A 24,603-nucleotide genomic window follows, 5' to 3' on the forward strand; every position below is an offset into this window, starting at 1 on the left:
TGCGCTCCTTCCGGGGAACGATCAGACTGAGCCCAAGGGCAGGCTTGGCCTGAGCATCCTAGCATCTGGTGTTCCAGATTGTGCGGCGCAGTACGGACCCGCGAAATGTGTACCTGAGTTGTACCAAAGGTGACCTAAGACTATCGTGGCTGATAGATCTGGGTTTGTGTTAGGAATAAATTCCCAGCTGGTTGAAATCGATTCGAATCGCCGTCTCTCCCGAATAGTGAGAAACTTGGCTAGTCCCAACATCGTAGTAACTATATTATGAAACGTGATGGTTCAAATGAATATGGAATTACAATACCTGCTATGGTTACTATTGTATGATTCTAAATAATATACCACATGTTTGGCATAAGATAGTTGCTAATCTAGAAATGGATAGTTATAATTAACTTGATAAAAGAATCACAACTGTACAACGGTTAATTGCCTTTTTCGCAAAATGTTGTCAAGTTACGTCCACTTATACAGCCTTGCATAATCCTTGGAGTCGTTTTATTTCTGGTTCATGACGGGTAAGTCTAGCTGAGTACCTTCTTGTACTCAGGGTTTATTTTCCCATTGTTGCAGATGGCACTGTGTATCATGGTTATTGCAAGAGTTGCTTCTATCCCGCTGTGGATGAGGAGTAAGCCTTGGGCAGGCTTCCCTAGTAATTCCTATCTTTGCTTTTGTGGACCATGATCTGGTTTGGCACTGTATCAAACTACGTTGGAAACTTATCTTCAAACTTATTTGCTTCCGCTTTAATTATCAAACTTGGTTTGTAATAACTTCCTATTTGTACTCTGATGATGAAAAGTATCTGTGAACTTTATGTAATATGTGGCATGTATGTTGAATCCTATACGATCTTGGTTGTTGTAAATCGTTTATCGAGACCCGTTGTGGTACTCGACGGACTACCGGGTTTATAGGGATTCAAGTATGACAGTGCAACTGCTTGCGGATTACCATTGTACTTGTATTCTTATAAATTGGTCAGTTCTGCGACACCTACAGATGGCACTCTAAACCACTTCAAAAAATTACTTGAGGGGCCATGCCTGAGCCACACCTTTCCTATTAAGCATCTGCTAAAGGACTGTGGCCTCAAACGGTGGTTCTTGTCCGAAGGCTCCAACAAAGGGGAGCAGGGGAAAGACCCTCCCCCCACTATGGATGATGCTGAGGAGATAGACAATAGCTTTCCAACACCGGATAGCTACCTTATGATCTTTGGAGGATAAGTGGCCTATGACTCCAAATGCTGTTAGAAGGTCACACGCCGTGAAGTCTACATGGCCCAACCGGCCACACCTCCCTTCCTTCGGTGGTCGGAGTCCGCCATAACCTTTGATCGGACCAACCATCTGGATACTGTCCCACACCAGGGGAGATATCTGCTTGTGGTTGACCCAATCATCGGCCCAAAATGACTCACCAAAGTACTGATGGATGGAGGCAGCGGCCTCAACATCATGTACACCAAGACGCTCGACGAGATGGGTGTTGACCGGATGCACCTCTACCCAACCTGAGTGCCTTTCCATGGCATCATGCTTGGGAAGCAGGCCATGCCATTGGGGTAGATCAATCTACCCATCACCTTCGAGGATCAGTTCAATTATAGGACTAAGACCCTCGCCTTCGAGGTGGTTGGGTTCTCCAGAACCTTCCACGCCATCCTAAGATGTCCATGCTATGCGGAGTTCATGGCCATCCCCAACTATACAAACCTCAAGCTAAAGATGTCGGGCCCCCATGGGGTCATCACTATTGGCACCTCCTTCCAGTGAGCCTACGAGTGCAAGGTCGAGTGCTGCGGCCACGCCACAGCAATCATTGCCTTCGGAGAACTCACCGCCCTCAAGGAGGAGGTCATGAAAGAAGCACCGACGTGAAGGAATCGACCGGGTCGTTCGAATCGGCTGAGGGCTTCAAGGAGGTCCTCATATATCCCAATAGCTCCAAGGGTAAAATGGTACACATTGGTACCACACTTTCCTCCAAATAGGAAAGCGCGCTCGTCGACTTACTCTGCGACAACAAAGACATCTTTGCGTGGAAACCCTCAAATATGCTAGGCATTCCGAGAGAGGTCACCGAGCATACCTTGAAGATCCATCTAGGCTCCAAGTTGGTGAAGCAATGCATATGTCGCTTCGACGAGGAGAAGCATAGGGCCATCGGTGAAGAGATAGCAAAACTATCGGTGGCCGGATTCATCAGGGAAGTATACCACCTAGAGTGGTTAGCTAATCCCGTTCTTCTACGAAAGAAGAGTGGGAAATGGAGAATGTGTGTTGACTATATGGGTCTCAACAAAGCATGCCTAAAGGATCTATTTCCTTTGCCATGCATAGACCAAATAGTTGACTCTACCTTGGGGTGCAAAACCCTCTGCTTCCTTGATGCATACTCCAACTACCATCAAATCATGATGAAAGAGTCCGACTAGCTTGCGACATCTTTCATCACCCCCTTTGGATCGTTCAGCTACGTTTTAATGTCATTCGGACTGAAGAATGATGGGGCTACATACTAGCGTTGTATGCTTAGATGCTTTGGGGACCTCATCAGGCGAACCATTGAGGCATACATTAACAACATCATAGTTAAGTCCAAACGGGCTGACCACCTCGCTGCCGATCTTGAGCAAACCTTTGCGAAACTCTAGGTGAACGGCATCAAACTCAATCTTGAGAAGTGTGTTTTTGGAGTCCCAAGGGGTATGTTGCTCGGCTTCATCATCTCCAAGCGTGGCATCAAAGCCAACCTGAAGATCTTAGCCATCACAAGGATAGGCCCAATTTAGAACATAAAGGGGGTTCAACGGATCTATCCAGCCCCGAGGTCATGGAGCTTGAAGAGGATCCAGTGAAAGAGCCTGACCCTTTGGATGACTAGAGAACACTCTACCTCAGCTACCTCCTCTATGACACGCTGTTGATGGACAAGACGAAAGCTTGATGGCTCGCATGTCGCCCCAAGTCCTTCGTTCTTATAGAGGGCGAACTCTACAAACGAAGCCAAACTAGGACCCTATAGCTCTGTATCCCTATCAAATAGGGGAAGCTTCTGCTGAGCGATATCCACGGTGGGGTCTATGGTCACCACGTCATGCCTAGAACCTTAGTTGGGAACGCATTCTGATAGGGCTTCTACTAGCCCATTGCAGCTGCTGACACCGAGTAGATCATATGCACCTGCAAAGGGTGCCAGTACTATGCTCAACAAACTCACCTCCTAGCCCAGGCACTCTAGATGATCCCCATCACATGGCCCTTCATGGTCTAGGGGCTCAATCTGGTTGGGCCTCTCAAAAAGGCACCCGAGGGCTACACCCACTTGCTTGTCACCATAGATAAGTTCACAAAATGGATCAAAGCTCGACCGATCTCCGTGATCAAGTCCAAGCAAGCTGTGTTGTTCTTCCTCAACATCCTTCATCACTTTAGAGTACCAAACTCCATCATCACAGACAATGGCACATAGCTCACCGGTAATAAATTCCTTCAATTCAGCGATGGACAACACATTCGGGTCGATTGGGCTACCGTCATGCACCCCCAAATGAATGGGCAGGTCGAGCGCGTGAATGGCATGCTCCTACAGGGACTCAAGCCTAGGATCTTTGACCAGTTAAACAAGTTTGGTGCACGTTGGGTCGCCAAGATCCCTACGGTGCTCTAGAGCCTAAGAACAACTCCCAGCCGAGCCACCGGCTACATGCCTTTCTTCATGGTCTATGGTTCCGATGCTGTCCTCCCAACCAACCACGACTATAGAGCACAAAGGATCAGAGCATATGATGAATAGGGAGCCGAGGCATCCCACGAAGATGCCATGGACTAGCTAGATGAAGCCCGTGACATCACCATCCTCTGTTCGACTAAGTACCAGTAGGCGCTACGACGGTACCACAGCCGATGGGTGCGGGACCGAGCCTTCAATGTCAAGGACCTGGTTCTCCGCCTCGTGCAGAGCAACAAGGACTACCACAAGCTCTCCCCACCCTAGGAGGGGCCATACATCATCGCAAATGTACTCCAGCCAGGCATCTATGTGGCAGAACCGCTCAAAATAACACGCTTATGGAGGTGCTCGTCTTCCACCAGACATTAAGAACCCTAAAAGCAAGCTACAGCATGCAGTATCTGTCAGGCACACCCCAAGGGAGAACCCGAAAGATCCATATTTTTTCATGGATCCAATAATGAGAATGAGTTACAATATAGGTCCATTTCATAAAATCAGAGTTTCTTAAAAGTACATTATTACAATACCAAATATCAGAATGTGGAATGATAAACAGCGAAATTTAAAATAAACATCTAGCGATAGGAACGAGGATCCATCTGAGCCCACCAGAAGAATCCTCCACACAAAGGTACTTCTCATACATCACCAGCAACAAGGGTAAATAAACCCTGAGTACATAATGTACTCGCAAGGCTTATTCGACTAGTGGGAATAATTTCCCGACTCTAAGGAATATGAGAAGCTTTATGGTGTACCATAGATAAGATATTGAGGAGCTGGAGTCGATACACCACTAGACCACACTATGCCAAAATCCTGTTGGGACCCACATATCGGGGAGCTAACTTGCCATGGATACCAAATCGATGCACCCCTCTCATAGGAGACACCTTGAGATACACATAATCTCCAAGTTTAAACTCCAAAGGCCTTCTTCGCTTGTCCACATAGGCTTTCTGTCGGCTCTGAGCTGCCTTCAAATGACGCTAGATAAGGACAACTTGCTCTCAAGCCTCCTTGATGAATTCTAGCCCAAAGTATCCACGGTTGCCCACTTCAGCCTAGTTAAGCGGTGTTCTACACTTCTTGCCATACAGAGCTTCAAATGGTGCCATGCGAATGCTCTCTTGGTAGCTATTTTTGTAAGAAAATTCAGCCAATTTTAGGCATTCATCCCACTTCAGAGGAAAAGAAATGACATAAGCTCTCAACATATCCTCAAGCACCTAGTTTACCCTTTTAGTTTGGCCATCAGTTTGTGGGTGATATGCTTAGCTTCTAAGGAGATGAGTACCCAGACATTGCTGCAGTTGCTCCCAGAAGCGAGAGACAAAGATTGACCCTCTATCCAAGATGATAGTAAGGGAAACTCCATGTAGGGTCACAATCCGATCAAAATATATCTCAGCATACTTCTTGGTTGTATATCTAGTGTCCATCGGAATAAAGTGAGCAAACTTGGTGAGACAGTCCACAATGACCCAAATAGAATCATAGCCTTTGGATGTGTGGGGTAAACCCACCATAAAGTCCATGGAAATATCTTCCCATTTCCAAACAAGAATGGGCAAGGGCTGCAAATATCCTAGAGTACACATATGATCTGCCTTAACTCTACCACAAGTGTCGCACTCCGTGATGTGCCAGGTGATGTCCTACTTCATGTTGGACCACCAGTACAAGTGACGCAAATCATGATACATCTTGTTGCTGCCAGGATGGATAGACAATTTTGAATGATGGGATTCATTCAAAATCTTCCTTTTTAGCTCCTCATTGGATGGAACCACCAGTCTATCCTTGTATCTCACTACTCCATGATCATCAACACTAAAGTGAGGGCCACGCTCTTTGGCCATCAATTTTCTGATGTGGGGAATTTCTTCGGGGTCTTGCCTTTGCTCTAGAATAATCTGCTCAAGCAACTCTGAGGTCAAGGCAATGTGAGCTAGCACTTCTACATGGTTGAGAGACAAAGTTGTTTCCTCAACCTGATGTGACTTTTGGCTCAAAGCATCGGCCACTACATTGGCCTTTCCTGGGTGATAATGGACTTCCAAGTTATAATCCTTTATTAATTCTAACCATCTCCTCTGCCTCATGTTCAACTTAGGCTAAGTGAAAATATACTTGAGGCTCTTGTGATCTGTAAAGATATGCACTTTCTTGCCCAACATATAGTGCCTCCAAATCTTTAGAGCGTGGACCACGGCAGCTAGCTCTAAATCATGAATGGGGTAATTTACTTCATGCTTTTTTAGTTGGCGCGAAGCATAAGCTATCACACGCCCATCTTGCATAAGCACACACCCCAACCCCATCTTCGAAGCATCACAGTATACATCAAAGGGCCTATCAATATCTGGTTGGGCCAACACAGGAGCAGTGGTCAGAAATGTCTTTAGAGTTTGGAAAGCTTCCTCGCAGGTAGGGCTTGAATCAAACTTAGCTTCTTTTTGGAGCAACTTGGTCATCTGCTGGGCTATCTTGGAGAAATCTAGAATGAAACACCGATAGTACCCAGCTAGACCAAGGAACTAATGAATTTGGTGCACAGATCTGGGAGACTTCCAATCCAACACATCTTTCACCTTGTTGGGATCTACTAAAATGCCGTCAGGTGTCAACACATGCCCTAGAAACTACACTCGATCTAACCTAAATTCACACTTGTTGAATTTAGCATAAAGCTTGTGTTCCCTTAGTCAATACAGTACTATCCGAAGGTGTTGGGCATGCTCTTCATCCTTCTTAGAATAAATCAGTATATCATCAATGAATACTACCACAAACTTGTCTAGCTCCAGCATAAAGACTGAATTCATCAGGTACATGAAGAAGGCAAGAGCATTGGTGAGACCAAAATACATCACTAGGTACTCATATAACCCATACCTAGTAGAAAAGGTTGTCTTTGGTATATCATGTGGTCTAATCTTGATCTGATGATAGCCTGATCAGAGGTCAATCTTCGAGAACACCTTGGCACTAGCTAGCTGATCGAACAAAGTATCTATGCGGGGCAAAGGATGTTTGTTCTTAACTATTACTGCATTAAGAGGGCAGTAATCCACATACATCCGTAGAGTACCATCCTTCTTCTTCATGAAAATGGCTGGGCAACCCCATGGTGAAGAACTAGGATAGATGAAACATTTTTCCATTAACTCTTCCAGATGCTTCTTCATCTTAGCCAATTCCCTTGGAGCCATGTGGTACAGGCATTTGGAGATAGGAGCAGTACCAGACTCTAGCTCAATGGAGAATTCCACCTCTCTGTCCAGTGGCAACCTAGGAAGATCTTTAGGAAAGACATCTAGGAACTCACATACCATAGGGATGGGGGTAAGATTAGGAGAGGCTTTAGCATGGGCAGCAACAGGTAAGACTGGATCTGAGGGTACAATAAGAGACATCCTATCCTTAGAAGAAGGAAGTCATAACTCCACACTTCTCTTCAAATCCAAGACTACCACATACAACCGCAACTAGTTCATTCCAAGAATAGCATCAATGCCTTGCCTAGGCATTACCATGAACTGTAGGCGGTAAGTGTGGGTGGCTAATACTAAGCTTACTATGTCTGTTCAAGTATTGATGAACATTTGTGAACCCGTAGTACGGATTCTATAGGCATATGGTATAGCCATAAGTGGTAAGTTGTGCCGGTCTACAAATCCCATGCTCATAAAGGAATGTGATGCATCAGAATCAAATAACACAAGCTGGATGGGAATCGATGGTAAACATACTAGCCATCACCGGTTCCAGCTAAAGATCTGTTTAGCATTTGTGAAATGCACCTGTCTAGACTGACTGGGCACCTTCCTCTTGATCATGGTCCGTTTGACCAGCCTAGTGTTCGCTAATGGTTGAGCAGACTGAGTAGGCTAGTTCTGGGGACACTCCTAAGCATAGTGGCCATCTTTGCCGCACTTGAAGCAAGCACCAGGCTTATTTCCAAATCCCTAGTGAGGTGGGACCTGCTATCCCTGAGGCTGCTAAGGCTGCACCTATTGAGTGGGTGAACGATACTATGTGGAAGAAGTCTAAGAAGTCTACTGGGGCTACTGAAACGAAGGCATGCCTGATGATTGATAGGGCCCCCATGCGGACAACCTGTACCTTTTGAGTATGAGGGTGGCTAGAAGACCCCACTGCCACTTGCTTCCTCTTCCACTCTGCTTGGGAATCTCGCTGCAAGCCCTCCATGGCGATGGCAGCATTCATTAGTGCCCTAAAGGTCTGATAGTTTGTCATGTATAGCTTCTCCTGAAGGATATAAGAGGCCACGAAAGAAGTGGTCCTTCTTCTTCTCGTTAGTGTCCACATGAATGCCAGCATACTGGGACAAGTGATTGAGCTTATTAACATAATCTATCACTGTCATACTCCCCTGGCGTAGCTCTAGGAACTCAGTTAGCTTCCGGTTGATGACATCGACAGAAATATAGAACTCTTTGAATGTTGTGGTGAACTCCTGCCATGTTGCCGGATGATCAAGCTGCTGCATGGCATGGAAAGTATCCCACCATGCACTTGCAGACCCCAATAGCTGTTGCGCTGCAAAGCGCACTTTCTGCTCGTCAGCCACGTTGAGCAACAGAAACTTCTGCTCCAGAATGCGAAGCTAGTGCTCCGCATCCAGGGACTCATATGATGGTGTAAAAGTGGGTGGGTGGGTCTTGAGGAAATCCTAGTAAGAGGAGGGTCCCTCTAGACGACGGGCACCACCCTCGTTCCCACCATTGCCCTCGTGGCCTCCGTGGGCATAGCCCGCGATAGCTTGTGCCATGATTCCATGGCACGGGCTGACACTTGGCGAGCAGCCAATAGCTCCACCAACATCTCTGCATGAGTCAACGGAGGTGGCGGTGGTGGAGGAGGAGCCAAAAGTGGAGCCCCATGGCTCTCCCCGTTGGGCTCATGGGCCTAGCCACTCTCGCCTTGGCCCTCGCCAAGACCGTGAGCCGCCCCAGCACTGGTGCTCCCACATTCAGACCTTAGATTTATCTGTAAGAGATATGAACCATCCATTTAGAACAACCTTCCCGATCAGGAGCAAGGGATTAGGGAAATGACAGCATATTTTTTAAAGCATTCTTTTAGTTAATCCTATCAATTTACTAATTTAATTATACGTGTAGGGGGATTTTAGTTTAAGCAAGATGCTATTATCATGATGCATGTATCATCCTATACGTTCACTCAAGCCGGAATATAGCGGCATTCATAAAAATTTTGGCACATCGCACACTCACTCTCCGTATACTAAGCGATTTCTTACGCAATGTAAGTCATTGTACCTGCAAAAAACTAATTAGATAAAACCAGTGCCGCTATCCTAGATAGACCATATTACTAGGGCTTATACTTATTTACATAATATAATCGTATCCTACTTTTCGTAAAACTTTTGTTGGTCAAATTTTTAAGTTTTGAAAAAGAGTGATGAAACTCGTAACCATTATTGGCTCTGGTACCAACTATGGTAGAACCGCCCAAAACACGCTTATGGAGGTGCTCGTCTTCCACCAGACACTAAGCACCCCGAAAGCAAGCTACAGCGGGTGATATCCGTCGGGCACACCCTAAGGGAGAACCCAAAAGATCCACATTTTTCCCAAGGATCCAATAATAAGAACGAGTTACAATATAGGTCCATTTTATACATCAGAGTTTCTTAAAAGTACATTATTACAATACCAAATATCAGACTACAGAATGATAAACAGTGGAATTTAAAATAAACATCTAGCAATAGGAACGAGGATCCGTCTGAGCCCACTAGAAGAATCCTCCACATGAAGGTACTTCTCATGCATCACCTGCAACAGGGGTAAATAAACCCTGAGTACACAATGTACTCGCAAGACTTATCTGGCTAGTGGAAATAATTTCCCAACTCCAAGGAATATGAGAAGCTTTATGGTTTGCTGGTTTTCTTTTAGCGGAAAGCAATACTAATAGTGAGTCCTTATTTATGTTATTATTATCAGCCGTATTAAGTTATTATCTATCCAGTCTATATAAGCACATGTTCTACTTTCAAGCAACAGTTGAGCAATCAGTTCTATTTCATCATCTTCCATCTTTCAGTTCTTACTATGGTGCTAGACCGTAGACAAGTCATATCAGATTTCCCGACGATTCGCGAACCAATGTGCCCAGCTGGGTGCCCTGAAGACACATGCCCCGCTTGTACCCCAGGCACAAGTAGGACCAACCCATCACTCTCCTATCCTAGGTGTCCAGGTCCCTGTCCAAATTTGGACTCCAAGCCCCCACTGCTAAGTCCCGGACTCAGTGCGATGAAAGGACCTCCACCATCTCTGCCTCCAATCAGTTGGTCCAGAAAGAGCCAGATTCACAACAAGAGAGCAACAAGTCTTCCCTGCGCCCATACCCAAGTATGTGCTCGGGACAATAGATCTGTGACTTGCCTAGAGACTTATACAACGATCGGTCCTTAATCGGCATAGACAAGGAAAAAGTGTAACCAAGCTATGCCCTGTTGACCGCAGGACACAACCCTTTACACCCACCAAAACCCAACCATATCCCTGCCCGGTCACCATTTTCCTTTCCACCATTTTATCATGAGTGATCATATTTATCACCTATTTGTGAGCAACGACAGATTACCCACGCTACCGACATCCTCAGCATAGCAGCTACTAGACCTATACTAGTACAACTTATGGGTGGATATATTTATGCACATAGTTTTCATAAAATTCTTGTAATGTAAATGCACAACACATATATATATATCCAGTTATTATTCAAAATAAGGGTTATGCACCGGAGCTTGCCTTAGGCAGGCGGGGTGTCAGCAAAGTCAGCAACTGGTGGCTTCGGGACTCCCTCCTGCACGAGAACCTCCTCCTTGTACTCCTCGATCACCTCCTCGTACTTCTACTCGTCCATAGTCATGAACTGTACCAACTCGTTATCTACATGTATGAAATGATGATGCAACACTTAGTAATACGGCAACAACAACTCTTAAAATAAGAATATATCTATCAAGCTACTAAGCTAACTCTAATGACTAATATGCAAAGTTACCTATCATTCCCACTAAACAGGTATGAAACATTTCATGTATTATCTTAGCAACTAAAGGCATCCTTATTGTTAATATCAATTTACTATATATATGATAAAACAAGGTGCACTAGCTACCATATTTATCAACCTATTCTAAGGCCACAAAAATTACAGTGAGCACATGATAATACAATGAACCTACTGTAAAAGAATTCTAGGGCTAGAACTTCTACCAATGCATCACAAAAATTCATTCTCTAAATAACCATAAAAATAACAAGCAACCTAGAATTAATAAGTAACCCTAAAACATCGCAGAACCATACGAACAAAATATACCAACAGATAGATTAGGAATTTAGGAATCTAACAAAATTTATTTCATAATAAATAAATAAATTCAAATGAGCTCTAGGAAAGAAGAAGATGATAAGGATGGATAGGTCTCGATTTAAATGAATTTAGGAAGAAGAAATAATGGAATCGGAGCTTGGATGAAAGAGATATTGATTTTGCCAGGTGGCTGCTAATTAATCCCATAAAGGGTGATTAAGGAAAATGATTAGTGGCATTTGGCTAGCTAGTCATGTGAATTGGATTTCACGTGATGGACTTGGAGTGAGTCTTTGGTCATGAGTGAATTAATTCAAATGATGGACTTTGAGTGGTCTTTGGACTTAACGAGCACACTAGGATTGGAGTGTGCTTTGGGCTAAATGTGCTTGGAGGTGGGGTGCTGGTTCATTCATGTTGGTCAAGGAAATATTAGAGAATGAGAAGATCATTTGCAGTCTAGCTACCTCAGCTGATTATTGCAGCTTGGGAGAAATTGATAGATGTAGCTTTCATGGGCAAGAATAGAGAAACTTGATTTGAGAGAGCAAGATGGTGAGCGGCGGAGTGGGACGGCTCGATGGCTCGGCATGTCCTTTTAAAGATAGGAGACGCAGGGATGGAATTAAGCAAGAGGAGAATAAGGAGGATGGCAAGAAGGTTAGGCATGGCTACTATGAATGAACTAGAGAAGCGTGCAGTAGTGTTGAAAGGTTCTTGTTTGGTTTTGGTAATTGAGTGACAACCTAGGTGGACTAATTGTGTTTATGTGAGATACACAGGTGATTAGTCCACAGGTACATGTGTGTGAGCAACATATGCCATGAAGGTGAAAATGGCTTGGAGATGTTGCAAAGCTCACACATGTGATGATGAAGGAGCTTATTGCACATGAGACATGACATTGAGTCATGTGATCAAGGTGGAGAAGATCAAGACAAGACTTGGCTTGATGGACCAGTTGCAAGCGTGAAGGGCAAGTCAAAGGCTTTGGAGTGATGGACCACATGGCGGTGAAGCTTGAGCAAGACTTGGCGCTGATGGACGATGGCAACGGTGAAGAGCAAGTGAAGTCAAGATCGATGAACCAATATGATCACGTGATGATATGAAGTGGATCATATCATTGTTGATCGTGTTGGTGCATGTGTTGCACCGACATTGGAGGAGATGGAATGGAATGCGCAAGGCAAAGGTATAACCTAGGGCATTTCATTTCACCGGTCATAGGTGTGTAAAGAAGTTTATGACCGGGTTTAGGATAGATGGTCGTACTATCAAGAGGGGCAAACTTGTTTGCATATCGGTCATCTAGTGCCACTCGAGTGATCTAACTTTGCATCATCGCTAGGATCGAGTGGCGTGGCAAGTTGAGTGGCTAACATCCTTTGGGAATTGATTGTGAAAAGCTAACACACATACACATGGTGGTGTACACTTGGTAGTGTTGGCACATTTACAAAGGAGGTGGTGTTTGCAGGGTTGAGATGGGTTTGGAGAAAATGGAATGCCTATTTTCTATTACGTCGGATGCAAATTCTTGGTGGTTAGCACATTGGAGCAAGGGTGAAGAAGTTAGAAGTGAAAACAAGTTGATCGCAAAGATGCTGGCATCGGTCAACTGACTGGACGCTGGATCTGAATGCACCGGACACTGGCAGGCTGTGTCCGGTTAGGCTGACGTACGATGACGTAGAAGCTGGAGTGTGACCGGACGCTGGCTGCGTCCGATCAAGTGTGACCGGACGCATCCGGTTGAGGTTGGTACCTTACTGGAAACGACTAGACGCTGGGGGTTTAGCGTTCGGTCAGTTGTAGCTGCTGTGTCCGATTAGGTCAAGTGACTATTGAAATCGGGACATGTGGCCGTCTGTGGGCGACCGGAGCGTCCAGTCGGCCTAATTTTTGCCCTGTGAAGGGGTAACGGCTAGTTTAGCCCTTGGGGCTATAAATAGAAGTGGCCTTCAGCCATGGCTGGTGTGGAGCACCTTGGGGGACTTTGTGTCCATGCTTGAGAGTGCTTAGGAGCCCTCCATCTCACACATACTTGATAGCGATCATCTGATTGTGTGAGTAAGCGATTCTAGTGTGATTGCATCATGAGGTTGCATCGAGTGGCACTAGGTGATCAAGTTGCAAGCCGGTGGTGCTTGTTACTCTTGGAGGTTGTCACCTCCTAGATGGCTTGGTGGTGGTCTCCGTTGAAGCGCACAAGAAGCTTGTGGGGCGCTCTGGAGAAGTGCTTGTGAGGGGCATTGTGCTCGCCCCGTGGGAGCCACGAAGAGCAACTCTAGTAAAGTGTGTCATTGAGCTACCCTCACTCAAGGGGTAGGTTCTTGCGGCACCCGACGTGCGGGCTTAGCAGGTGATGCTAATTAGCCACCGAACCACCAAGTGAATGGTCGACACAACGGGGACTAGCGTGTTGGCAAACACGTGAACCTCGGGAGAAAAATCATCGTGTCAACCTTATTCTTCCCGTTGGTTTGCATCCCCGTTACACAAGCTTGCAATTACTTTTATACATATTAAGCTTGTGTAGTTGCTATTGTAATTAGATAGCTTGTGTAGCTTGCTAATTACCTTCTTGCTTGTGTAGCATAGAAGTAGCTCCCTTGCATGGCTAATTTGGTTTTAGTAACCTTGTTAGTCACATTGCTTAGTTTGTGTAGCTAAGTATTTACGCTCTCTAATTAGGCATTGGTTGCCTTGTTATTGAGCATTGCTAGTGAGCTTAGTTAGCTTTGTGCTTTTGCTTACTAGCATGTGTAGGAGCTCCCTTGTTGCTTAAAGTACTAGTGGCATAGGTTTGTGTAATCTTGTGAAAGGTCCTAATGGCTAGAGGGGGGTGAATAGCCTAATAAAAATTTCTACAACAACACTTAACCAAATGGTTAGACAATTATGAGGTGAAGCGAGTGTTGCACTAGCCTACTCAAAATGCAAGCCACCTACCACAATTCTAGTTTAGATAGTGTTAATTCACACAAGATCAATGACACTACCCTATGTTAGTGTGCTCTCAAAGGCTAACTAAAGAGCCACACCAACCAAGCATGCCAGCTCTCACAACTAGCTACACTAAAGAGCTTGTCAACTAGTTTGTGGTAGAGTAAAGAGAGTGATCAAGAGGGTTATACCGCCGTGTAGATGAATGAACCAATCAATCACGAAGATGAATAACAATGATGACCAATCACCTCGAAATCAATGATGAACACAATGATTTTTACCGAGGTTCACTTGCTTGCCGACAAGCTAGTCCTCGTTGTGGCGATTCACTCACTTGGAGGTTCACGCGCTAATTGGCTTCACATGCCAAACCCTCAATAGGGTGCCACACAACCAACACAAGATGAGGATCACACAAGCCACGAGCAATCCACTAGAGTACCTTTTAGCACTCCGTCGGGGAAAGGTCAAGAACCCCTCACAATCACCATGATCGGAGCCGGAGACAATCACCACCTCCGCTCTACGATCCTCGCTGCTCCAAGCCATCTAGGTGGCGGCAACCACCAAGAGTAACAAGCGAAACCCGCAGCGAAACATGATCACTAAGTGCCTCTAGATGCAATCACTCAAGCAATGCACTTGGATCACTCCCAATCTCACTATGATGATGAATCAATGATGTAGATGAGTGGGAGGGCTTTGGCTTAGCTCACAAGGTTGCTATGTCAATGAAAATGGCCAAGGATGTGAGCCACAGCCGGCCATGGGGCTATAAATAGAGCCCCAATCAAATAGAGCCGTTATACCCCTTCACTGGGCAAAATGCGCTCTGACCGGACGCTCCGGTCATACTGACCGGACGCTGGCCCTCAGCGTCCGGTCGCCCGATGGATGCCATGTGTCATTGCCTTCAAATGCTGTTCGTCAGATTCCAATGGCTACGAGGCTGACCGAACGCTCCGGTCAAAACTGACCGGACGCTGAAGCCCCAGCGTCCGATCATTTCCAGTAAGCTCCCCGAGGCATGTTTTTCCGACCGGACGCGTCCGGTCCACCTTGACCAGACGCAGACCAGTGTCCGGTGCTCAACCCTAGCCTACTGTGTCATCTAACAGCTTGACTAGATGCAGCCTTTCAGCATCCGGTCGCTGAGTGACCCAGCGTCCGGTCAGTAGACCGACGCCAGCATCATTTCGACCAACTCCATTTCAACTCTAACTTCTTCACCCTTTTTCAAATGTGCCAATCACCAAGAATTTTGCATCCGGCACAATAGAAAATAGACATTTCATTTTTCCAAAAGCACCAAATCCTGCAAACACCTTGTGCACATGTGTTAGCATATTTTCACAAATATTTTCAAGGGTGTTAGCACTCCACTAGATCATAAATGCATATGCAATAAGTTAGAGCATCTAGTGGCACTTTGATAACCGCATTCTGATATGAGTTTCACCCCTCTTAATAGTATGGCTATCAAACCTAAATGTGATCACACTCTCTAAGTGTCTTGATCACTTAAAACAAAATAGCTCCTATGGTTTATACCTTTGCCTTGAGCTTTTTATTTTTCTCTTTCTTCATTTCAAGTTTAAGCCCTTGATCATTGCCATGCCATCACCATTGTCATGCTATGATCTTCATTAGCTTCTTCTACTTGAAGTGTGCTACCTATGTCATGATCACTTGATAAACTAGGTTAGCACTTAGGGTTTCATCAATTCATCAAAACCAAACTGGAGCTTTCACCTTGCTCCTAGAATTATTTAGGAGAGCTCTAGCTAGCCCGGCACGTTAGTTGCATAATTAGTATCTTTGCAAGGTGCTAGAGAACATAGATAGAGGGGTGTAGTCTTGGCTAGACCGATAGTTATAATTCCGCACTTATTTCGGTTAGCTGACGCGATTAATTTTAGAAAAGACTATTCACCCCCCCTCTAGTCCGCCATCTCGACCCTTCAAGTGTGCCGTTGTACTTGAGACTTCAATGTTGATAGACGAATGTGGTGTGTAGTAGACCATGGACTTGGATGTATGTACTAGCTACTGAAGCTTTGCCTTGCTGTGTTAGCACCCATTGGACAAATGATGTTTCTTGCCAACCACTCATCAAGTCTCAAACAGGGTCATCGGTCAAGTCTACTTCTGTACCCAAATTCAGAACGGTGATTGTTTGCCCCACAGTGGACGCGCCTCTCTGTGCTAGCACAGTCACCGGGTGCGGCACACACACACCCAGATGGTCACCCAGCATGGAGTACAGCTCAGCAGCGCCCTCACTTAACATGCAAAGCTGCGGCCAGCAGCAATGCAGGCAAGCGGCAGGAGGCAGCCAGGCGCTGTGTATTGACCTATTGGTCAAAAGCAGCTGCTTGTGCATGACGTGCTGCTTGGATGAACAGTGTTTTCTGTGGTGAACAATGTTTCTATGGTGAACCGTGTTTCTATGATGAACAGTGTTCCTATGGTGAACAGTGTTTTCTACGGTGAACAGCGTTCTCTGTGGTGAACATTGTTTCCTACGTTGAACAATGTTTCCTATGGTGAACAGTGCATGCCGTGCAAGACGTGCAGGACGTAGTGAACCGTGTTTACTTCGAGCTACCGTAATTCTATGTTGCTGCAGTGCTAATGCGTGGAAAGGTGTCTGAGCTGTGTTTGCAAAGCAACTAAACAGCAAGCAAGCGGCGTGCGCAGCGGGCAGAGCTTGTGATTGAGATTAATGTGTAGCGTGTGCGATGTTGCTGCCGGTCGGTCATGTGCTGCCAACTTGACTTGCTTGACACGACAAAGTAAAAGCACTGCGTCTTTGCCAAAGAATGTACTGAAGCGTGCTTCGTGGGCTTGTGAGTGCCGAGTGCGTGCATGGGAAATTAAGGAGGAGAAGAATAATAAGTGCTGGAGTTGGATTAGGATGATAATAGTGAGTTGAGTTGTACTGGAGAGCATTTGGATAAGGAATAAATTAGAGCTCAAGTTGAGAATTAGTGTAATAAAATTTAATTTCTCATTTTAAAACATGCAATAATACATAAACATGATGCCCATGACATGGTTTTAGCAAAAAAATATACAATATAACACCGAGGGTGTTACAGTCTACAAGTTGAAAACCATCGACGGTGAGGTCTTCACCAACGCCTGGAACATTGAGTAGCTACGTCATTTTTACCCTTAAATAAAAGCATACCTTCTCTTGTCAGTTTTTGTCATAAAAATCCCCGATCTTTAGTGACATCCGACCCCTGCAAAGTGCGAGGGGTCGGACCTCACTCGGGGGCTGATATAAGTACGTTTATCTTGCAAACACCCTCTGTGTTATCTTTGCAAGCATTCTCTGTGTTTTCCCTCTTTTCTCATGGCGAGTCCTAAGGGCTAGGATTTCAGGAATAAAATCTAAGTATAACTGGTAGGACTGTGGGAAACCCACGCCCCAGCGGCTATGGTCTCCTTGCTCACCAGCGTGATCAGAATTGGCTCGCCTACACTCTGAGTTTTTTGCGACCTTAACTATGGGAAGGGTCGGAAGGCACCAAACCTCTTTTACAAAAAGAGGGAGAAGAGCTGAAAAGCTATTTGCCGTAACGAAAGTTGAAAACTTATTCATTTTTTGCACAAACTCATCGCTAACAAAGTGATTTCATCATAAAAAGGACTGATGTATTCATAAATACAAAAGACTATTCACTCGGGGGCTCTCCCACAACTTATTCGAGTACAGTTTCTGACCAGTTCTACTATGAGTACTACTACGGTCACCACGCCATGCTCTCTATCAGTGACATCCTACCGCTCCATGGGACCCCCGAGGGCACCGTCATCTGCAACGTCGAGCACCACATCGGCGACTGTGGTGCATTTGCTAGGGCGTCTAGGGACTATGCCATCGTGATCAGCCGCAACCCTCACAACGGTGCCTAGACAGGAGGGTGCTCCCCACCAAAGAAAGGCCACCATGGCTGATGGATGTCTCTGACATCTCATCAAGCTTCAAGAACTGGCTGATCTGAGCAGTAGCAGGGGCATAGCCCCATATCGACGTGGTCCTAGGTGGCTTCCCCACCAATAGGGCTCGCCCGGAGAAGCTTCGCCGAAAGAAGTCCTCGTACGGCTCCATTCTGATGAAGGCCTCACGGACGATGACAAAGCCAAAGACACTCAGCACCGTCCAGTATGCCTCCCCCTTTGGTGGAAGCGGCCCCTTCTCAGCGAAGGCGGCTAGCACCATCTCATCTATGTTGGATGACCTCTAGCTCGACATCGCACTCTAGATTCACGAACGGATCTATGAGCTCTCCTCTCCCTCGCATTACCCTCTCACTTAGGAACCACCGCGACATATGAACACGCTCGATGAAAAGAAAGGAGAAGCTGTAGCTCAGGAATGGGTAGAGGAATGGGACGAGAACTCCTCTCCCCTCTATTTAAGAAGAGGCACAATAGCTGAGGAAAGGCAAAAGGTTGGGACGAAAAACTTTCTCCCTTCCCCTCTGCAATGGAGATGGGAAATTGATGCTGATGGGAATTTGAGGGGACACGCCTTGACTGACGGGATGCACCCTGCTCGATGAGACGGCGCTTAGTCGAACGGCACATGGCCCGGGCATGGCCTACCACTACCATGCGTTGAGCATGAGAAACAAGGCACACCCACATGCAGGTGACTCTCCACTTCCCTAGGCACGACCTGGAAGGACCCAGCGACGGAACCCCCATTAGGAGGAGCCCAATAGGCCTCATGGGTCGATCGAATGGCCTAGGTAAAACGTGGAACGAATGGACACCAAAACATAAGCACCTTTGTTTACTTACTTTGCATATTAATTTCATTACCGAGCCTCCGACCCTAGCAATGGCAGGGGCATGGACATTGCTCGGGGGCTGTCGAGAGTGTCTACTTGTTTAGACATCCTCTTTGCCTAACCCCCACCTTATGTTTAAAACTAGAGGCACGGTGTGCGGATGTAAAACTTTGAGTAAAACTGGATGAACCGGTAGATCCTACGCATCGGCAGCTACGGTGTTTTTGTTCACCAGAATAATCAAATTCACAGTTCCTCGCACCCCAAGCTTTAGCATCTGCCTTCTCAAGAAGGGTTCGAAGGGTCCACCTATAGAATCTCCTTCAAGGAGAAGATGTTAGGTCGACTAAAGTTAATCGAACGGCTCGTATCGCCATCGAGACAGGAAAAAAATTGCGATGCTCGTGCAGGTCACGCTAGCCTCGTCACAAGCAACAGACCCAAACCCCGCATGGACATGCCTGGTAAGAGCTTCTCATCACTCATGCCACCAAGGTAACATTACTGACCCTCACTTTCATTTCAATTAAGTCGTACATTAATCCCATACATCCAAAATGTTGCATATGCAATTGCTACATCTCAACGCTTTGTGTCGCATCACGAAGCGGTAGTCACCTCATTCGATATGAGCGGCAATTGATCGAGGTTCAAAAGCTAGCCTGCAAAGGGCTCGAGGCCGCCTCACGTCAAATAGAGCCAGGGGAGAAAAATTGCGATGAACCCCAGCAGCCTTGCCCGACCCTGCTCGGAAGCGGATAGGGACATCTCGACCTTTCTTGTTCGATTCTAACCTCAAGCCAAACCCACAGAATCTCCATCGAGGAGAGGCCAATGGGCCACCTAAGCCTATCAAATGGCTTAGGCATCTGTTGGGAGGTAGGTTAAGAAGTAGTGGAATGCCACCTAAGGGCTCTGCTGACCCCATCAGCAAATGATGGACCCAGATTCCACATAAACATGCCCATTAGCAAGCTCATTGAGCATGACACTCGAGCCATCGAGGCAAGTGTCATCAGCTTAGCCCCTCTGGTTGTGAAAATCGAGGATGGGGTGACACGCGAAACATGGCCGACCCCTATCAGACCCCAAGGGGCTCGGGGGCTCAAGCCGCTCGATCCAAGATTGGGAGACCCAGGTTCGAAGACTAGCCTAAGAAGGGTCCAAGGCCGCCATGCATTAAACAAGAGCTAGGGAAGAAAATGCAGATGAGCCTCAGTGGCCTTTGCCCAACCCACATTGAGGCAAATAGGGTCATCTCAACCTTCTAGTTTAATCAACCTCTTGCCGAGCCCATAGAATCCCCATTGAGGGGGAATCTGTTGGAAGGTAGGTCAAGGAGCAATAGAATGCCACCCGAGAGCTTTGCTAACCCTATCATAAAGCAACGGGATCAGATTCTATTTGAACATCCCCATTAGCGAGCTCATTGATCATGTCACTCGAGCCGTCGAGGCAAGTGACATTGCCTTAACCCCTCCAGTTGCGGAAACCATAGACCGGGCGACAGTCACAAAACAAGCCGACCCTTGACTGAATCCACGCCATGCGCGAAGGCTTAGGGAAGGTCAGGCTAACAATTGCACCAAACGCATGGTCATGGAATGATCGCTAAAATCTTAAGTAAGGGGTATGTGTGAATACAAGAGTAAGTTTGCTACCCTCACTTCGGTCTCTAGTAACATCTGGCCCTAGTGACCGCAAGGGGTCGGATCTCACTCGGGGGCTGATAAAGGTATGAATACCTCCTTTTTCAAAATAGTCATTGCGTCAGACCTCTTCCTCACGTTAAGGTTAGCGGCAAGGTTTGTGGGAACACACAAACGAGCATGCCTGGTAAGACTGCAAAAAACCCATGCCCCGATGGCTACGGTAACTTTGCTCACCAACGTAATCGAAATCTCCCCCTTATACACCTCGGGCTCTATAGTCTTAATGAACGGAAGGATCAGATCGCATAAACCTTTTTTCTCAAATGCAAAAGGGAAGAAAGTAAGATCAAATGAACAAAACAAAATTATGAAATGAAATTACAAATCTATTTTTGAACACAAAAGTACCAACACTTGTCCACTGATTACAGATAAATGTTTATCAAACTTATTCGATTAACTACTTCCTTGGAGGAAGAACTATGTCTTTTAGCCTATCTGCCAGGTTTCGCATGATAGGAGTTACCGCCTTCTCAATCTCATCCAGCTCGGAGTTTTCGTAGCCAGGCGCAAAGCTAAGGCTCATTGCCTCCAAAATAACTTCCTGGTCATAATGAGAGTGGGTAACAACAAAGGCTTGGGTGATCCTGGTGTGAAAGGTGTTCTCTTCAACCTGGCATACCCGCGCCATTATATCTATGGCATGGGCTGCAAGTGAGTCGGTTTCCTCCAGCCGTGCCACCCCTAGGTCATCGAAAACAACCCTGACGGTAGCACGCATGAGATCATGCTCATCAGTCTCAGCCTAAAGAATCCCTACACCTCAGCAAGCTCCATGCCCAACCCGACAAAGATGCTCTTGACCTACAGCCTTCGGGCCACTGCGGCTCCAAGATCCACCCGAAGGGAGCTAACCCCCTGACGCGCCTCGGTGCGCTTTCGAACGGCCTGATCACGCTCCTCGCGAGCCATGTCGCACTCCGAGCAGAGTCTTTCTATAGTCTGGCATAGCTCATCTCACTCCCTACGCAGCCAGGCAATCACCTCGGCATCTAGATTTGCCCTCTGCTACAGGGCCATGAACTTGTCCTCAGCTTCTGGCTTGAGATCCTGCTCCGTCTCCAGCTTAGCCAGGAGGTCGATGGCCCACTGGCAGGCCTCAGCATCCTTCTAGAGTAGCTCGTCCCACTCCTTTCAAACCTTGGTGGCTACCACCTCCCCCTGCTGCACCCTCGCCGATAGATCCTAGAACATCCCATGGATCTCCTCTATGTCTCGACATGCCTCAGCTTCTCGCTATTGGACGGCAGCAAGCTAGGCGCTCACATCTCTACATAGTCAGGCCTCCTCAGTGAGGCAGTCCCATTCCACCTTCTACTCGTGGAGGAACTAGAATTTCTCCTAGCTATGAGCAATGAGGGACTGAAAAGAAGACTAGTGTCAAAAATACAAAAATACATGGAGAAAGAAGAAAGCGAGAGGGAAGATCAAGCAGATACCCAGCCATTGGGAATGATGACATCACGTAGGATGCCCCTAGCCTAGTTTTGAACATCCATCATCGCTGAGATCCCTTCGTTGAGACTCCTCAGCTCTATGCTCTCGATAGTATCATCGAGTGAGAAGAGAGTCGACGTTGGGTCTTGGGGATCTATCACTAGAGCAGCGACTCACCATGTGTGGGTGAGCAGCTGCCCCTAATACCAGGGCCAAGGGCGACCCTTGTTGGTCCTCTCAACCACTACAACGACACCAGGGGACCCTCCGGCTGTGTCCTCCTCCATCCAGACCGCCTCGGACTCCATCGCCTAGGCCGCCAGTGGCACAGATTGTGTCGCTTCCTTAGACACAACCATGGCTGTGTTCAGCTACCCCTGGCTTATCATGGTCATGGCCACCTATGCTTGCGGCGCCACGCCCACCATAGAGGGCACCATAAGCGCGGGCGGTAGCTCCGTCCACTCCGACATAGGCAGTGAAATCACCTCCATCGCCATTTGCTCAGTGACCCCCATGTGCGCTCCTCCAACCTTGGTGTCTGCTTAACCCAACGAGAGCACATGAGCCACCCTTGGCGGTGCCTGACTAGCCGATAAGGCCACAACGTCGGCTCCGCTCCTACCCAAAATAGGAGCAACATCGGGCGATAGTACCCATCGGGCGACAGCACCCATCCTGCCTGAAGAGCAACGCTCTTCTTGGGCACTAGTGCCAAAGAATGGCCCCATCTCAAGACTTTGCAAGAGTTAAAAGGCTTAAGGTCACACAGAAAAATAGAAAAATAGGAAAAACAGAGGAATTGGTGACTTACGCTGGCGCTATTGGGTGGTATGAATGTTTTGGGGACAAACCCCTAGTCTCCTGCTCTAATTCATCTGGGCAGGACCATTTCGAGCCTGCCCTTGCTCCTAAGCAGAGGGGCTCATCTCCCTTGCCTCCAAGGGTGCGGTGACGGAGCCACCCCTTCTGTCGGCACCTTGGACACGGCAGCAGATCAGCCCACCCCTATTAGCTCGTGGGGCACGGCAGTCGAGCCACCCCCCTCCACCAACACCTCGGGCGCAGCGGCAGATCTGCCCACTCCCGTCAGTCTTGAGGATGGGTCAATGGTTTGGCCCATCTCCGCTAGCCTCATGGACTCACTTCCCCTCGTATGGAATGGGAAGGGTCCCTATGTGGACGAGTGGGTACCTATCAGCGTATCCTTGCCCTCCAGGACATCCCACTCCACATCAGCAACTACCTCATCAAACTCCTCCTCCTCGTCATCATCATCATCACTGTCTATCTCCTCTCCTCATTCCTGTGCTTGCTGCTTCTATAGCATCTTCTTCCTCTTGAGCTCCTTCATCTTCTGATCCCACTCAGTCGTGGTGCGATTCATCGTCGCCATGAGCCGATCCTTTGGCAGTGGAGATAGGCTATCCATGAGGACGAATCTCTTTGGCTAGTCTCGCTATCTCGAGGTCAGCATCAAGGGGCTAGGAATTCAAGTAAAAAGGAGATACGGGGAAAGAGAACTTACAAAATCGATGAACCCCGGTTCTGGCTGCATTGGGGGATGCCCTGACACTGGATACATGAAATCAAGGACAACACCGACATTGTCCTTCGAAGGCTCCATCGCCTCCTTGATGCGCTACGTCACTTCGGTGGGAGGAAGCGCTTCATCGACAAGTGTCATCCCTATGAGTGACGCCCCAAGCACCATCAGGTATAGGGAAAGCGTGTGGCTTATCAGCGGTGCCACCCTCCGCGTATGGTAGGCACTAATGATCCCTAATCCCTTCATGCCCGTCTCCTTTAGAATTTGGAGGGCAGTGAGATGGTCCTTGATCTTCTTCTTGTCTTTGTCTGGGACACCCCACTTCCATGACCCTGGGACCTCTTTCGATGATGCACCCAGAGAACGCTAGCAAGAGGGTGGCAGTGTCGTCCTTGACGTAAAACCAATGTGAATGCCACCCCTTGTTGGAGGTCGATAGATGCATCGATGGGTATTTGTTCACCCCAGTTGTTGTGGAGATGAATGCCAGCGCATCCCATCAGCACGCTCAGCTCTTGCTTCCCGACCCACTTCTTCAAAAGGTTGACGGCGAAGAGATACTACCATAGGTCGAAGTGGGGACTAATCCCCAGGAACCCCTCACATAGGGCAACGAACGCCACAATGTGCTAGACCCCATTGGGAGTAAGGTGCTACAACTCCACCTTGTAGTAATCCAATAGCCCACGAAGAAACTTGTGGGCAAGTTTGGCGAATCCCTGCTCGTGAAAGTGAGCGAAGGACACGACATACCCTTCGGGCGGCGATGGCTCATCCTCATTACCGGGCAGCCGCCACTCCTCGGCGGCGGTCAGAGGGCAAAGGAGGCCACAACAAACGAGGCCCTCTAAGCATTGAGGGGTCATGTCAGATCTACACCATGGCTCCATTGACCAATTAGGAGGGAGGTAGATGCGAGCTTGATAGCTGTTGTGATGCGGGTGTGGGAGGCTCAGGCGATTGGCGGTGGAGATTACAGATACAAAGGCGAGGAGGCAAAGTATGGAACCCT

The sequence above is a fragment of the Miscanthus floridulus genome, chromosome 6 (genome assembly GCF_019320115.1).
Source record: "Miscanthus floridulus cultivar M001 chromosome 6, ASM1932011v1, whole genome shotgun sequence".
Lineage (NCBI taxonomy): Eukaryota > Viridiplantae > Streptophyta > Magnoliopsida > Poales > Poaceae > Miscanthus > Miscanthus floridulus.